Consider the following 16,763-nt stretch of genomic DNA (forward strand, 5'->3'; position numbering starts at 1 on the left):
ACACACACACACACACACACACACACACACACACACACACACACACACACCTCAGTCATATGTCATCCTCAGACCCATAGATGATGTGTGTAGGACAGTCAGAAACACAAAAGCCTAAAGTCCTTCCCACATGGGTCCTGCCTCCCTCATAGGGCCTGTGAGTACAGGGGCTGGAACTCTGCCTCCTGTCAACAGGTTCCTGCCTCTTGAGCCAGCCCATTGCAGTTCCCCATAGGGATGAATATCTGGTGTGGACATAGGCCTCCTAGAAGTGACAGGTAGCTGGTCTCAGGGCCAGAGCTGACTTGCTGGACCCATCAGTGATTCCATGAATGATATTCAGAGATACTAGAAGCCCCCGAATCTCAGCCAGTGAAGCCCCCCGAGGCTCAGGGGACTCCTGGTGTGAGGTGAACCCTGTTCTGGGGCTTGAGACACAGCCTGGGGCCCCAAGCTGGGTCTATACCCATTCACTGGATAGATAACTGCCAAGACACTGCCATCACCACCAGGAAAGGGATACAAGGACAAGAGCAATTGTGGGAGGCTCTGCAGGAGGTGCTCCACCCACACACCACAGGGCATCGTCCTTTGGCTGCCAGGTGGCTCAAGTCTGCATATACTGTGCCAGGTGAGCTGGATATCCAGGCTCTGGGCCCAGAGTTAAGAAACTGGTGGGCTGGTGTCCAAAGCTGACCAATAGGATTGTGCTCTGGCAAGAGAGTGGCTTGGGGGCTGGAGAAATGGCTCAGAGGAAGAACACTCGCTGTTCTTCCAAAGGTCCTGAGTTCGATTCCCAGCAACCACATGGTGGCTCATAACCATCTATAAAGAGATCTGGTGTGCAGCCAGTTTGAGGGAACTTTGCTGGGCTTACTACTAGGGAACACAGCCTTCTTATGGAGAACATAGAGGTACCAGAAAACAGGCAGCTCCTCTCCAGCCTGTGAACCTAACCCCGTGTCCCCAGGCAGTTCTCAGGACAGGGAGACAGACAGCCTTAGGCTCTCATGTTGCAGACATCTGTGGGCTGTTGCAGCCAGAGATGAGACAGTGGACAGATGGGGACCTGTACCTGTATATGTAGGTCAAGCAGGGACAGGGAGTGCCAGGTAGCCATGCAGAGGGGAGACAGGCATTTATATGTCATATTGGGGGCTAAGGATTTGGCTCAGTTAATAGAGTGCATACCTGGCATATACAAAGACTGAGTCTGACCTCCAGCACAAAAATAACCCTGGTTTGGTAGTGCACGCCTGACCTGTGGTTCTAACACTTGAAGGGAGAAGTAGCAGGGCCAGAAGTTCAAGGTTATCTTTGACTACATAGTGAGTTCAAGGCCAGGCTGCAGTACTGGAGACACTTTAAAACAACAACAACAAAAAAAGAGGAGATGAACTTCTGCTAAAAACCTCACGTGGGTCCACAAAGTAACCAAAAGCAGGCTGAAGGCTTGACATATCTCTCTTCAGATGACTCTGTCTTCTTTATTTGCCTGAAGGCACAGATATAAGTTGTTGTCCTTAATCTTTCCCTATGGATTCCTCTTGGCTTCCAAAGCTCACAGGACCGACTAACCTCCTAGTAAAAACAATGACCTTCAAATTTAACACATTAGGGCCTGGAACACAGTTCAGTGGTTGATTGTTTGCCTAGCATGTGTGAAACTCTAGGTTCAAAAGGCAATGAACACATTAACAGTTTAACAGCTTATCAGACGGACTTGGGATGAGCAGGAGCACAGGTTGGTTAGGAATGCTGAACTCTGCATATCTTTAGCCCTCTCTTTAATCCTGAACCTGTCAGCACCTTCAAGATATTCTTGAGACTCACTGGACCCCTTTGTTTGCCCCTCTTCCTCATGTAGACAAACTGGGTAAGTTCCCTTCGCTTTTCTTGTGTTAATTGTGTGTGAAGTGTATGTGTGTGTCTGTTCTGTGACAGGACCTCATTATATTGGCCCAGCTGACCTGGAACTCACTATGTAGATCAGGCTGACCTTGAACTCAGAGATTCACTTGCCTCTGCCTCCCAAATGCTGGGATTAAAGGTGTGCGCCAAGGCAGTCCAGGCTTGCTTTGAATTTACTATGCAGCTGAAGCTGACCTTGAATTTCTGATTCTCTTGCTTCCCCTTGCTGAGTGATAAGGTTCTGGGCTTCTTTGTAACCATATCCAGCTACTTGTTTCTTTATTGTATTGGGAAATGGGTAGGCAGGCATAGCCAATTCCTTTGACAGCAGGAACAAAGGCACCGGGGAAGGAGTAGTCTCAGAACTGGTGGAAAACTTTCCATGTAAAACCAGTGTGACCAGAGCTTCTGAGGAGGGTAGTGCTGGTACTAGGCAAGCATGGAGTTGGAATGCGCTGTGAGGTGGGGAGGCAATATTCCAGTCTGCTGCCTGACCTACAGAGATGCCAGCAAGTGGCTTTTGCCACTATGCCTTCCCTGCATTGATGGATAGTATGCCCTGAACTGTAAGTGAAAATAAATTCTTCCTCCCTTGAGCTGTTTTTTGTTTGTTTGTTTTTTGAGAGAAAGAGAGAGAGAGAGAGATGATCTCCCTATGTAGCTCTGGCTATCCTGGAACTCACTATGTAGACCAGGCTAGCTTCAAACTCACAGAGATCCTCCTGCCTCTGTCTCCCCAGTGCTGGGATTAAAGATGTGTGCCACTATACCCAGTTCCCTAAGATGTTCTTGTCAGCTGTTTGCTCACAGCCATAAGGACCTTGAGAGATGGGATTTGGAGAGAGTGTCTGGGAGGAGGCCTGCTCTTCTCTGGAGGAGACTGGGGTATGCTGGACCCAAAGAAAGAGGTAGAGTAGTGTGAGATGACCAGACTCATGTGACACAGAGCATCTGCGAGGGCAGCTTGCATTTGGGGTGTGAGAAGGGTGACAGGAAGCCCAGCCAATGAAGCCACCACTTGCTATAGTGAGAAGGGTTGGAATGTGGGTCATCAAGTAACATCATGGGTGGAAGAAGCAGGAGTCTTGGATTGAAGGAAGCAGATCTCTTCCTAGTCCTGGGCATTCAGTCTCATACCTGCCCTACACTTTGGAGCCTATCCACAGGCCTCTGGGAATTTCAGGCCTCAGGGCAGAACTCCTATACTCTCAGGGTTCCCGAGGAAACAAGAGTTCGGTGTGCTAATGTTTCCAGCGTGTGACTGCTTAGGGCCCTATCTCTGTGGCTTCAGGGTTTGTTTGGAGATGTTTGTGTTCTAACCCCAGGCTGTTGTTTTCTAGATAAAAGAGGGAAGACCCTAAGGGCTCAGCTAGAGGTAAACTTGCCCTTCACAGTGGTTGTTTGCAAAGCCTCAGGCAGGACAGGCAGGCACTGTGCTGCCAAGCTGTATCCCAGTCAGTACCTCATGCTCCTCTTACTCTACAATGACCAAGTGCAAGGAAAGGACCACAGAGGCCACACACTGCTGAATCCTCATTCTGCAGAACATCAAATAAGTGAGCCTTGAGCTGGCATGCATCTTCCTCCTAAACTGAATTCTTCTCATGTATAAAACAGGAATTAGGAGAGCTGATCTCATGTTGTCAATGTTGAGTTAGGCAATGTGCTCATGTTCTGAGCACAGGCACAAGCCAAGCCAGGATTTTAAATATTCCATGCTTGCACCAAAAACATGCAAAGAAGCAAACCAATGCCCATATCTGTGTGAGAAACAACTGCTACCTGTTGCCTTTTTCTGCACACGTGTCTGCATGTGTGTGGGCCCACATGTGGGGACTGCATGTACACGTGTGTGCACATGTGTGTGGACGCTAGAAGATGATGTTAGGTGTCCTCCTGGATTGTGCTCCACTCAGTTTCCTGAGGTGGGCTTTCTTCCTGATCCCAGAGCTCACCAGTCATGCCTTAGTGGCTTTTATGTGAATCCAGGGATCTGAACCTTGGTCCTCAAGTTTGCATAGCAAGGGCTTTGTCCACTGAAATATCTAGTGTTTTCCTAATACATCATTGAATAAATAAAAAAAAAAGAAAGAAAGAAAGAAAGGAAAGTATTGCTCTTAGGTATGGTGGAGGAGAAGGTTTATTATACACATGTGGGAGAGCATTGTCAGAGGCAGGGACCTCTGGAAGAGTCCAGAGTGTACATGGCCTTGAGCTGGGTCGTGTGGGGAGAGGGGAAAGGGAGAGAGAAGAGAGGAGCCAGGTGCCTCAGCCAGGAGACTCAAAGATACAAAAAGTGGGCAGCCAAAATGGCTGGGTTATATAGGGAGAAGCGGCCCATCTTCTGGGGAGTGCAGGTGGGGTGTGCTAGCCAGGAGGGCCCTTTAGTAGGTAGGAACTGAGGGGATACAGGGAGAACATGGAGGCCAGGTTTGCTTTGATCAATTAAAGAGGCTCCTCAGCCACACTCATTAAAGAAAGTATTTTTGAACCAGGTGGTGGTGGTGCATGCCTTTAATCCTAGCACTTAGAGGCAGAGGCAGGTGGTTCTCTGAGGCCAGCCTTGTCTATAGAATGAGTTCCAGGACGGCTAGGGCTACATAGAGAAACCCTGTCTTGAAAACTTTAGGTTTTGGTCTGGGAGCAAAACCCTGGGTTTTAGATTTCATCTCTAGCTTTGCCAAATAGTAATGTTAATAATAGTAACATTTACAAATTAAAAAATGCACACTGCAAGGTGCTAGCTGAATGGCTTTCACTGGGAGGGTGTGGAAGGGTGCCTGGCATCATCTTCACCTATGGGTCCTTTCTGTACACAGTGATATAGCTCTGGTCACTAGAGGACTTCAGTGCCTAGTGGACTACATCTGGTGTCATGCAGCTGAGTTTTGTTTTTGTTTTTTGAAACAGGGTCTCTCTTATGTAGTTCTGGCTGTCCTGAAACTCACTGTGTAGACCATGTTGGCCTCAAACTCAAAGATCCTCCTGCCTCTGCTTCCAGAGGGTTGGGATTCAAGGCACTGGAGCTGGTATTTAAAGTTAGGAGCCTGAAGGAATCCTCTGTAATTGCCATTTCCTGCCTGGGCTTCGGGCTTGCTCGGAGCCTTGGTCCCACTGTGGGAGCCCAAGCCTTCCACTCACCTGTGTGGAGCAGGTATGTGGAGACGTGGCTCATGGGCCCCATCTCCATGCTCCAGCTACCTCCAGCTCAACCAGGTGTGGCTGAGAGTTTCCAGCATGCCTTCTCTTGCCTGCTCTCCTCAGCTTCCCTGAGCACATCAGACTGCCTTCACTAGACTGACAGTGTGGGTAGGGGTGGGCTTTTGGACCTAGGACCAAATTTAGATCTAAGTGGAGTTCTGGGGAAAGTCCAGGATTGAGGTTCCTATCCATCTTCCCGATGGGCAGGCAGGGGAAAGTGCTAGTGTGTGTGTATTGGGGTGGGAGTGAGGGAGTTTTTTTAGAAGCAGAGCTGAAGGCAAGTTCAGACCAAGGGTCAGTTATAACCAAAGCAAGGACAAAGACGGAAGCCAGGGACTGGGAGGCTCTGCCAAGCTAGTGCCTAGCAAAGACCTTAGCCAGCAGCAAAGGTCTTGGGGAAAGATGGGCCAGTTGTTCACTTAAAGCCGTTCCTCCTGGTGACCTTGCTCATGACCTCTTTCCTGGTGCCATTCTTATTTTTCTTCATGGACCCTTGCGTGAGCATGGGGTCAAAGATGGCCGTGACCCTGAAAGGGCACTGATGTCTGAGCACATAATAGGACTCAGGTTGGAAGGGCAATCAGAGACTCCTGGGTACTTTCAGGTGTGTGGCCGGTTTTATTTCTAAGCACTTAAAACCAGCTCTCTGTCCATGATATCATGGCCTTGGGCAGAAAGCCGTGCTGACAGTGACTGGAGAGCCTGTCACATGTCTGGATCCCACCGGGCCTGATACAGTAAGAGCCTCCTCCACACGCCTGTAAGTGCCTGTAAGTCAGTGGGCAGGAGGGCCGGGTGGTACTTGCTCCAAGGTTGCTCGGTCACGCGATTTCCCGTCCCAGGCTGGTGGGAGCAAGCGCAGCCGCGGGGAATTAAGAGGTTGGGGCCGGGTGCCCCAAGTCCTAACCCTGTTCCGCCGCTGATCCCAGCCCCTTCTGTGCCTGACGCTGAGCACTCACGAGGGCCGGCGCAGCAACTCTGAGGAGTCGGGATCTCCTCAGACCCCTCTGGGCTTCCCTCTCCCTCGCCCACCTGGCAACGAGTGCGCGCGCGCGCGCGGTCGGCGCTCTGTCCCTTTAAACAGCCCGCGGGCGCCTCCCCCGTGCCCCGCCCCCGCCGCGGTGCGGCCGCCGGTGCTGGGCGAGGTCGGAGAAAGTCCGCGGGCGCCGGAGCTCGGGGACGCCGGAGCACTTCCTGCCGCGGGCGGCGCCGCAGCTGCCCAGGCCGGACTGGGCCGGGTGCCCGCAGGTACGGCCAACTTGGCGCGCGTCGCGCCGTTTCCGCCGCGGGCCAGTCGTCCCACCCGCACTTCCCGCAAACTCCGCGGCGCGGCCGCCCAACTTGCGCACCCGACGCCTGCCGCAGTGCCCGCCGCGCGCCTGGGGCGCGGCCGAGTGGGGCGCGGGCCGCGCTGGAGCTGCGTGCTGGCCCCGGAGCGGAGAGGCCGGCTCACCGAGGTGGCCCGGCCAGAGCCCGGCCCGGCCAAAGCCGGGGTTCCAGGCACCTTCCTTTCCCGCCGGGGTCCTGTGGCCCCGGGAGACCGCGGGTCGTCCCGGTCGGGAGGGGAAGCCCCGATGACACTGGCCCCTGGCCAGGGCGCAGGGGACACACCCCTCCTGGCGGGCCAGGTCAGAGGCAGGGTGTCTGCGCATCAGATTCGGCCCGTGCCTGCCCTCCCTGACTAGGTGGGCGGGTAGGTGGGGTGGGCAGGGGTCGTCACTGCCTCCCTTTTTCTCCTGCGCCAACTCCAACTTCGGGAGACACTGGGTTTCGCTGCGGTGGGAGGGGGCGTTTGGCTTGTCCCTGTTTCTGCATCTCCGCAAAGTTGTTAAGGTCTCCAGACTCTTCTCCAAGAAAACTCAGAGGTGTGTGGGCTGAAGGAGGTGAGGTTGGCTGGCTCCGTGGCTTCTCACCCGAGGCTGGGACCTGGTGCCTGCTTCTCCTGAGCATATGTTCTGCGAGGCTGTGGGTCACCTCAGCTTTTCTGGGTTCCTTTGGTAGGCAGATCCGTTCTGCGCTGCTGACTGCTGATACCCTCCTTCTGGTGCTGCCTGAGCCCTAGGGTTTGTGGGCTCCCCCATTCTGCTCCCTGGAGCTGACCTCATCGGCAACACCCACTGTACCCTACTCCCTCTCCTTGGCGCTTCAGGATGAAGGTGTTTTTTGGGCCCTATGTAATAGCCTTCAGGTGTAGTTATGGGGAGCGCTGCAGCTGAGCATAGCGGGGTGGAGTGGGCTGGGACGGGGTCCTTGATAGCCTGGCTGGGTTCTTGGTCCAGTAAAACCCTCCCTTCTGAGAAATTCATGTGCATATTCATGTACCGATCCTCCCCAGGATAGCCCTCTGGCTTTTCTCTTCTGCCTCTGGTTCCCTTTTCTGTTCTCTTCCTTCTACAAACTCTTGACTGCTATTCCCTTCTGTTTTTGTTTTGATGAAGGATGGGGGCAGGATGTCCCCGTGGGGCCCTGTGCTCGCTCTGTGTGGTCTTTAAACATGATGTCCTGGAAGGGTTGCTGTGACTAGTCATTTCACAGTTGAGGGGACAAAGCTTGTTCAGCCAGGGGCTGGACAGCCAGCACTCCTGTCCCACCCTCCCACGGGCTTCTCCAGGCCCACGGAGCCAACTACTCTGTCCACCAGTGTCCTTTACTCTTTATTCCTTCAAGGATGCTCTGTGGCACTTCCTCGCTGGGTGGCACCTTAGCAGGAGCCCAAATAGAGGAAAGAAAAGAGGTAAGACCCAGGGCAGTTGACCCTGTTCTTTGGACCATCTGGTTGGAATTAGCCCAAGTAGAACGATGTATCACTTGTCACTTCACAGCGGCCAGGGAGCTTTCCTTAATGGTCATGCCCATGGCAGGATGGTGCGAGGTGAAGGCAGTGCACCCTGGCATCTGAACTTTGCTGATTCCGGGAGCTCGGAGCCATTTAGAGTGCTGGGAAACACTATCAGAGAGAAACGCTTGTGCTGCAAGAGTTGAGCGCCAGATTGCTCCTGGGCTGGTCGCCGTCCACCATCAGTCTGCATTATGGACTGCTGGTGTTGTGTGTGGGGTGCCCAGAGATCTCTTCCTGGGAGAGGGTTTGTGCACGACATTGACAGCCTCGACAAACCTCTTTTTGCAGACTTGTTCTTGCGCCTGCATTGTGGTTTTAGGTGGTGAGCTGGTATGCCAAAGAGGCCTGTTTGCCACAGAGGTCCTGATTTTGCATGGTGGGCAATGTGAGCTCCAGGATCTTGTCTGGTCTTGGCATAGGGGGTCCAGCACTGATGGGGCAGAAGCTGAGAGCTGTAGCCTTAACAGAATGTGAGTGTCTGCCTCTGACATCGTGGATCCTAGAATGCATGGCACCCAGTGGGTGCCAGCCCTGGCTGTCCATGTTCTCTCCGCTCCCTGCCCCAGACCTATTCCCTGAATATCATAGCCTGTGAAGTCACTCCATCTCCTGTCTTCTGAGCTCTGCTCCTCCTGCCTGGTGGCTTCCAGGGAATTCTCTGGAGAGCTTACAGTGGGTTGAAGTCACCTTGGACGTGGGGGTGGGATAAACCACCAGGCTTCCCAAGCTGCTGAGGGTGTGTTGGTTCAGTGACCATGAACCGCTGTCATATCTCAGTCCCTTACCTTCTCCACGAAGCCACAAACCTCCAGTGTAAGGGGCATCTTAGAAAGTGACTTTGATTGCACCCGCTCCCCCAGTGTGTGCTGGTTTTCCTGCTGGAACCCACCCTTGTCTTGATAGATGGTTATGTGTGTCTGGTCCACACTGGCCTCCTTCTGGGCTTGGGTTCTCAGGATGAAGTAGGCTGCCTTCGAGTTCTGAGGAGTAGTGGCTGGTTAGAAGGGGGTTGGATGCTGGCACCCATGACTCTGTCCCTAGGGGTCACTCTGGGCTGAAGAAATCTGTGTGGACTTTGAGACCTGTTTTTGCTTTGATTTTTTTTTTTTTTTTTTTTGAGACAGAATCTTAAGTAGTTAAGGCTGGCCTTGAACTTAAATGTGTAGGTGAGGATGACCTTGAACCCCTGATCCTCCAGGTCTGTCTGGCCGTTGGAGAAGGGAGCAGAGCCCTGTGGTGATGCAGGAGCCACTTCCTCAATGCAGGGGACAGGTACCACCAGCCCAAAGCTGCTCCTGGCAGGTGTAGGCTATACCTCTGTGTGGCCCTGTTGGGTGGTGGGTAAAGTCTGCTTTGCCTGGGTGTGTGATCAGGTGCTGAAGGGGTGCTAGAGCCTGCTCAGAACTGGCTTGCTAAGACTGCTCCACCCACCCCCAAAGCTCCTCCTGAAGAGTCAGGGCTGTCCCCTAGGCTACCTGTACTTCATCCTTCATCACCAAGGCAGTATGAGCAGCCTGGCCCTGAGTAACCACGAGGTGGTGGGGGAGGCTTAGCTAGTGTCTAGCGTGGTCTCTGCCTGGTTTCTCAGATGTATGTAGCTCTGCTCATAGCCTCTCCTGCCACCACCTCCTTCTGTTTTGTTTTTGTTTTTTGTTTTTTTTGTTTTTCCTTTCAGCCTTATGCCATCCCCACCCCCACCCCTGGCTGGGCCCCCACTACTGGAGAAGCAGCTTGTGATCTGGCCTAAGGTGGCTGTTCTGGCCTGCTCTCCAGTGCAGAGCTCCTGGCAACCTCTGTTGCTGTTTTAGCAAATTCTCACTCTTTCCCAGGCCTGCCTCCTGTTGGCATCACCTGCAATTCCCACTTTGCTAGAGCCAGACTTGTCTTTGACATTGGAAGTTTGGGTTTAGAAGCAGAGACCTGTGTCTGCTATAGGCCAGACTATAGGCCCATGAACATTGAGGAGTCTCTGCGTCCTCACTTTGGCGCTCACAGTGTCTCTGGCCCAGAGAGTTGTCCTCTGAGCAGAACAGAGAATGGACTCTGACCCACGTCCCTGCCTGCCCTGGACTGTGCAGTGCTGGGCCTGGGTTCTGGGAAAGTGCTGGATTAGGAACCTGAGGCCAGATTACTGGAGATTTTGCCCTCTCCCCAGGCTGTGGGACCCTCCCTGTCTGGAACCCACCCCAGGTCTCCAAGATGGCTCTGCCTGGCCTGCTGCCATTGGGACCGGTGAGTCCCTTGGTGGGAATGTTGCTGGCCCTTTAAGGGGAGGCTGGTTCAGTCCCAGGGAGAAGGAGGCTTTTTCTCTGGAGTTGTTTCCAGGTCCCTGGGGAAGGGCTGGCTGGGGCTCTTAGGAATCTTGCCCCTCCTCCCTGCATCAGGCCTGGCATCCAGGAGGGCATCCGGCCGGCCGCAGATGGGCTCCAGCTCCAGGCCCGCCCCTCACTGGTGTCTGGGAAGCAAGCAGGGGTGGGGTGGGAACAATGGGGCCTGAAAGTGCCCATATATAGTCACTGGGGGTGAGCAGGGAGTCACGCCTTTGAGCTGTCTGGTCCTGGGGTGGCCAATGTCCCCTGGCATTCCAGTGGGGAGGGATGGCAGTCTGAAAGGCAGGAGGATCTGGGGTAGAGTACTTTGGGTCCAGCAAAATCAGCCCCCAAGGAATGTTGTGTTGATTGAAAATAAAAATGTCCTGATTCCTCTGTAGTCAGAGCCAGGAACACTTTGAAAACCTCCATTTTTAAAAGTCAGAAGCAGTAGTCAAGAGTGGTCTGGGGTCCCTGACTGGATGGTAGGATCTGGTGCCTTTTGGTGGGGTAGTCTTTTCAACATGAAATGCTGAAACTTTTTATGGGGGCCATCGGGAGTGTCTTCTCACCCACAGCCCTATTTGGGAAAGAGGGGCATGCTTGCCTGATCCTCTGGTGTTTCTGGAATCTCTCCCTTCCATCTCCTATGTTGCTGATGGGTGGGGAGTTTTGGGGGAGGGTGGCTTTGGGGGATGTGGTTTGCTGTCCTGTCCTGTTGCTGACTTCTGGGGCACCAGTGTATTGGCACATTCCCCTCCCTACTGGGGCCCTGGGGCTTTGTCCTTGGCCTCCCTCCTCTTCTCTGCCCTCTCCACTCTTGCTGCACTCTTGACTCTGCTCTTAAAAATCACAATGTTAACACAGTTTTTGCTCATTTAATCTAGTTACTATTGCGCTGCTAAGCGCCTTTGTTAAATTTTGTATATTGATACTTTTTGTTGTTGTCAGCAGTTTTTTTTTTTTCTTTCTTTTTTTTTTTTTTTTTTTGGAAGTAAAGCCATTAGGGTGAGAGAAGATTAAAAAGATACATTACAATTAAAATGTTAATGAAATCTGCATCATACAACTTTTGAAACCCTTCAGGCATTTATCTTTCCTGTGTCATGTCCATTAACTTTGGCTATTCTTATTCCACACTGACCCCTGCTGAGAGATTTGTGCTATAATTGGATTTTTTTTTTTTAAATTAAAAAAAAAAAAAAAGTGGGGGAAAGCTTTTAAGAAAATAGAGGTTGAGTGGCCTGTCCTGGTACCGAAATGAAGAGAGTAGAAAATGGGAGATCTTGGCTCCCTCACTGGGCAGGCCCAGGGCTCACCCCCTCCTTGGCTTTAGATGTGTTTTTGGGGTGTTGCTTTGCAAGAGGGAGAGCCCAGAGGGATGAGGATGTGGCCTGAGGGCCAGGTTGGAGTAGGGAGTACTCTCATCCCCCAGAGGAAAGCCAAGGTGCTGGCAGGTGGGTGGGGGTGGGAGTGTGATAGGATCTCCCCTTCCTCTTTCCCCCTCCCCATCCCATTATTCCCCTTTGCCTGGGACTGTTTTGTTTCTGGCTAGGGTTTTAGGCTATGGAAATGGGGTCCCCAAGTCTTCTTCTCAGGATAGCTGAGAGGTCAGGGCAGGAGTGTGTGACTTCTGGGAAGTCAGGTCAGGTGTGCACAGGTGTGCTTATGTTTGTGTATGTATATATGCACTTGTGTGCTCATGTGGCCCATGGCCAGCAGCTCCTCTCTGTCCCCAGGACCGGCTTTCCTTGGACAGCTCTGTGGGCACCTGGCAGTGCTGAAGTTGGTCAGGTGGTTGGCAGTGGGCTGCAACAGACAGATTTCATGTCTGTGTTTCTGCAACACCTTTCTATAAAGGGAAACATAATTTAAAATATGATTACTTAGTGTTGTAACAGCGCCTCAGCCGCTCTGCTGTGAGAGAGATCATTATCAGTCTGATATTAACTTGCAAAGAATATTATGCAAATTGCCTGCAGCTTGGGAATCCTGGCAGGTGGGGGCTGGTCTGTCTTCCCTGGAGCTTGGGCCCTGTCCTTGAGGCTGAGGCTTTTTCTGCCTTTCTTCTCACCCTGCATACCCAGGGCTCTGCCCTTATGGTCCCCACATCCTAGCAGCAGCCCTGAGCCTTAGGTCTGTGAGCCCCACCTACTTCTTTCATCTCACTTTGCTACAGTAATAGAAAACTGGGAGGCTCTTGGCAGCTATCTGGGGTGACAGTGCTGTGAATATGATTGTGGCTGGGCCTTGACATGGGCACTTGACCTTCTGCACCTCAGCAACCCCTGAGGATTAGACATGGCTGGGGGAGGCAGTTGTCCCACTGGTTGGTTGAGTGACCACTGGGTTTGGGCTGCTTCCAGGGGTACAGGGATGGCACCTGGGAAAGGGTGTATCCTGCTGTGCTGGGCTTTAGGGGTCTGATGGCAGCTACACTGTTAGGAAGTGTTCTCCTGTGTTTACCCTCCCAGTTCACCCTAATGGGAGTGATGCAGTTTGGCTAGGAGAATATTTCTTTCACTGTAACAGTCTCATAGAGGATTTTCTGATCCTAAACAGTTGAAAGGCCCATTTTGGGGTTCTAGAAACATTGTCTACCCAGTGCTAGTGAAAGCCCAGTAGTTGGTCCTACAAAGATGCCCCAGAGCAATGAAACTGGTGCCCACTGGGTGTCACTGAATCTTCTTACTATACCCCAAATTTCCTGATGCAGAGCCAAGGACTGGGAAGTAGGGACCTACCTGGGGAGGTCCTTAACTTTTCTAGGCCAGGGGCCAGGGTGGGGTGCTGCCTCTTGCATCTGGTAGAGAGGTATGCCCTCCCTGGAACAGGCAGGGCTTTTGCAAAGGCCAGAGATAGATGGGGGCATTCTCACAAGGATCATATTGATGTTTATTCCCAGTGGCTGGTGCCCACAATGCCAGGTCTTTTTTTTTTTTTTTTTAATCTTTTTTGTGACAGGGTTTCTCTGTGTAGCTTTGGCTGTCCTGGAACTCACTCTGTAGACTAGGCTGGCCTTGAACTCAGAGATCAAACACCAGGTTTTTAAAAATTATTTATTTTCATTTTTATGTGCATTGGTGTTTTACATGCATGTATATATATATATATGTGTGTGTGTGTGTGTGTGTGTGTGTGTGTGTGTGTGTGTGTGTGAGGGTGTCAGATCTTGGAGTTACAGACAGTTATAAGCTGCCATGTGGGTGCTGGGATTTGAACCTGGGTCCTCTGGAAGAGCAGTCAGTGCTCTTAACTGCTGAGCCATTTCTCCAGCCCCAAATGCCAAGTTTTTATACCTAAGATCCTCTTGGGATGTGTGCTCTGCCCGCCATTGCACTTGGGTCCTGATCCAGGGCCTCAGTTTCTCTGTGTGTGAAATGAGGGAAGCTGATCATGAACTCTGAATAGTGTACAGTAGAGCACTTTAGTCATCAGGGTCGCTGGCCAGGGCTGATCCACAGTCTCCCTAAAGTATCATATCCTAGGTTGTCCCACTCAGTTGTCTACTTTGTAACATAGCCAGCTACCTCTTGTGCTGCTCCTCTTCCCACTTAAGATGGCTGCTGTAGGGGTGTGGAGCATCTGTTCACTGGAGAGTATCTGTGTGTATATATGGTCTGCAGAGGGCATTGAGAGCACCCTTGGGTATGTTAAAGGATGATAGCTCTGTGCTGACCTAAGAAGTGCTGTAAGTAGATGGGTGTAAAAACAAAACAAAACAAAACACCTGCAGAAATTGGGGGCTAGAGAGATGGGTCAGCAAGTCCCTTGCAGAGGACTTGGGTTCGGTACCCAGCACCTAGATAGTGGTTCCAACCATCTGTAACTCCAGTTCCAGGTGGCTCAGCACCTTCTTTTGGCCTCTGTGAGCTCTCACACATGTCGTGCCCATACATAAATATAGGCAGAACACTCACACATATAAAATAATTATTTTGAAGCTTTTTGAAATTAATAAATTTATCTTATATGTATAGGTGTTTTGCCTGAATGCATATCTGTACACCATGTATGTGCCTGGTGTCTATGAAGGTCAGAAGAGGGCATTGGATCTCCTGGGACTTGGAGTCACAGATGGTTGTGAACTGCCATGTGGGTGCTGGGAGTGGAACCTGGGTCCTCAGGAGAGCAGCAAGCACACTTAGCTACCACTCCATCTCGCCAGCCCCTGCATGAAAACAGTAACAACAGCAGATTTCCAGGTTGAACTTGGGAATACAGGTTATCTGCACGCTGAGCTCCTCCCTCTTGCCTTCCCATGGCTCTGCAGGCCCACTTGACCTTGCCTGTACCGTACTAGCTGTTGTCCCCCTTTTCCAGCCTCTTTCCTGTAAGTCTGCATAAGCTCACCTCAGCTCCTTAACAATCAGTGCCCTGGGTGTGAATAAGGCCCTGTTGGAGGGTTTAGTGTGTGTGTGTGTGTGTGTGTGTGTGTGTGTGTGTGTGTGTGAAGTTTTGGCCCAGGACAGAAAATCTTTGTGCCCAGTGGCTCCTGCAGTACTTGCCAGTAGGGTGGGCTTTAGATACAGCAGCTGCTGCTTCTCAGAGCTGGGTGGAGGATGTGTGAGTGGCAGTCCAGCTAGAGATGTTTGAAAGAGCAGAGCACAGGGGGCCGAAGGAGGGAAATGGGGCCGAGGCTTACGTAAGCTTTGGGATAGGAGAGACAGGCATTGTGTTAATTATTGTAACCCAGTTTAGCGGTGAGTCTGTGTCACATGAAGTGGCCTGGAAACTGAAGCGCGTGGGTCACAGTGAAGCCCTGGGGTGACATGGCTGACACAGGAACAGACAGTGTCGGGTACACACCAGCTGCAGCTGTAGGGGTGGCTGAAAGGATGAGGTATCCATGGGGTTCAAATATTGCTCCACAGTTCTGGGAACACTTGACCTAGTCTGTACCAATGCTGCTGCCTCCTTGTCCCAGTCTCTCCCCTCTGACTCTGGATGAGCTCACCTCAGCAACATTTGCACCTGGGACCTGAGTTCCAGGCCAGCAGCCTTGTCAGTCTGGCACTGGTGTCAATGGGATGGGCTAGTGCGAAGTGACAACCTTGGCTTCTCTCCTGGCACACAACAGGCTCCCAGCTATCTCCTCCTTTTCAGGTAACCAGGTGTGTAGAGCTTAGAATCTGTGGTCTCGGAGGTCACTGGAGGCTGCCCTGGGGTTTAGCTCTGGATCACTCACCAGGTTCTTCATAACACAGGAAGTTATGTCATGACATCCTTGAGACCCCCCCCCCCCCCCCCCCAAACACTGTATGGGACACCTTAGGGTTTGGAGATACACCTCTGCCCCACCCCTGCCAATTGGCAGGGACCTCTGGGAAGGCTGTCTGTCTTCTGTGTGCTGCTTCTGAGGGGTGACAGAACCCGTGGCCCATGACCTAGACATAGTCTTCTACAGTCTGAGGCCAAGAATTGTGTTAGGTAACCCTGCCCTTCTAAGTGCTCCAGAGAGAGAGACTGGCTTCCATCCTTGCCCCTACTGTCCCCTGCCTTCATTGACACACTGCTATCTGGGCATTGGTGGGTGACACTGTGCCGTTTAAAGAACTTTTTCTAGACCTCTTAGGAATAAGTTACCCTGCATACCTCAGTGTATCTTGTTCAGACTAGAGCCAAGGGCCACCTGCCACCTACCTGTGCCAACACAGGCTGTGACCTTGGTGGCCCTGTTCACTGCAAAACGTACTCATAAGCTCTCTCTGTATCTCGTGTGTGTGTGTGTGTGTGTGTGTGTGTGTGTGTGTGTGTGTATGCTATGGAGTAATGAAGTATAGAGGTCAAAGGACAACTTGTAGAAGAGTGTGTCCACCCTCCCCAACCTAGGTCCTCCATGTGGCTTCCAGGCATCAAGCTTAAGTGGCCAGGTTTAGTGGCAAATTCCTTCACCCCACTGAGCTATCTCACTAGCCCTGTTTGTATTGGAGGGTTTTGTTTGTTTCTGTTTTCTTGAGAACAGGCCCCAATATGTAACCCAGGCTAGCCTCCAAGTCTTGAAACCCCCTCTTCAACTTCTCAAGTCCTAGGATCACAGGTGTGTGTCACCAAGCCTGGTTCCCCTGTGCTATGATCTTGACCCATCTCTTGAGGTCAGCTGTGGGATTTTCTGCTCCTGGTGACAGAATGACATTCAGAAAGCTTTGAGTTTTCAGATGAGGGGATCCCAGCCTGGGACTGTTCTTCTGTAGATGGCTGATTTCTCTGACATCTTCTAAGTTCATCTGCCTTATGGGAGGTGCTGGGACGTTCTGAGTTTCACCTTGTGGGTGGACATCCCACTGACATCTGGAGGACTGACAGCTGCTGTGCTGGTGAATCTGATGCTGCTGTTAACAAGCATTTGTCCCAGAGAACCTGAAATGGTCCATCGTCTCTTCTCAGTTCTTGTGGTCTTGACCCGGAGACTGGCCAGTTGGAAGAATGCCCTAGTTTGGGTCTCCCGGACTCATACTTATGTCTTGCGCAGGAACATCACACATGCACCATTGTGTCCTCTG

General features: G+C 51.9%; 1 protein-coding gene across 4 annotated transcripts in view; it reads left to right on the forward strand.

The window, feature by feature from the left end:
- Positions 1-6,267: 6,267 nt before the first annotated feature.
- Nacc2 (NACC family member 2) overlaps positions 6,268-16,763 on the forward strand; it is a 68,301-nt gene continuing 57,805 nt past the window's right edge. The window contains exon 1 of one of the 4 annotated variants that reach the window (XM_055600140.1): positions 6,268-6,360. The gene's annotated coding sequence lies outside the window, so the exon portion shown is untranslated. Of the gene's footprint in view, positions 6,361-6,748; positions 6,798-10,106; positions 10,184-16,763 lie in introns of those variants that run through there. The other 3 variants (XM_055600142.1, XM_055600138.1, XM_055600141.1) reach the window with 3 other exon arrangements.

Source organism: Psammomys obesus, unplaced genomic scaffold, assembly GCF_907164565.1.
Source record: "Psammomys obesus unplaced genomic scaffold, mPsaObe1.curated_primary_1811, whole genome shotgun sequence".
Taxonomy (NCBI): Eukaryota; Metazoa; Chordata; class Mammalia; order Rodentia; family Muridae; genus Psammomys; species Psammomys obesus.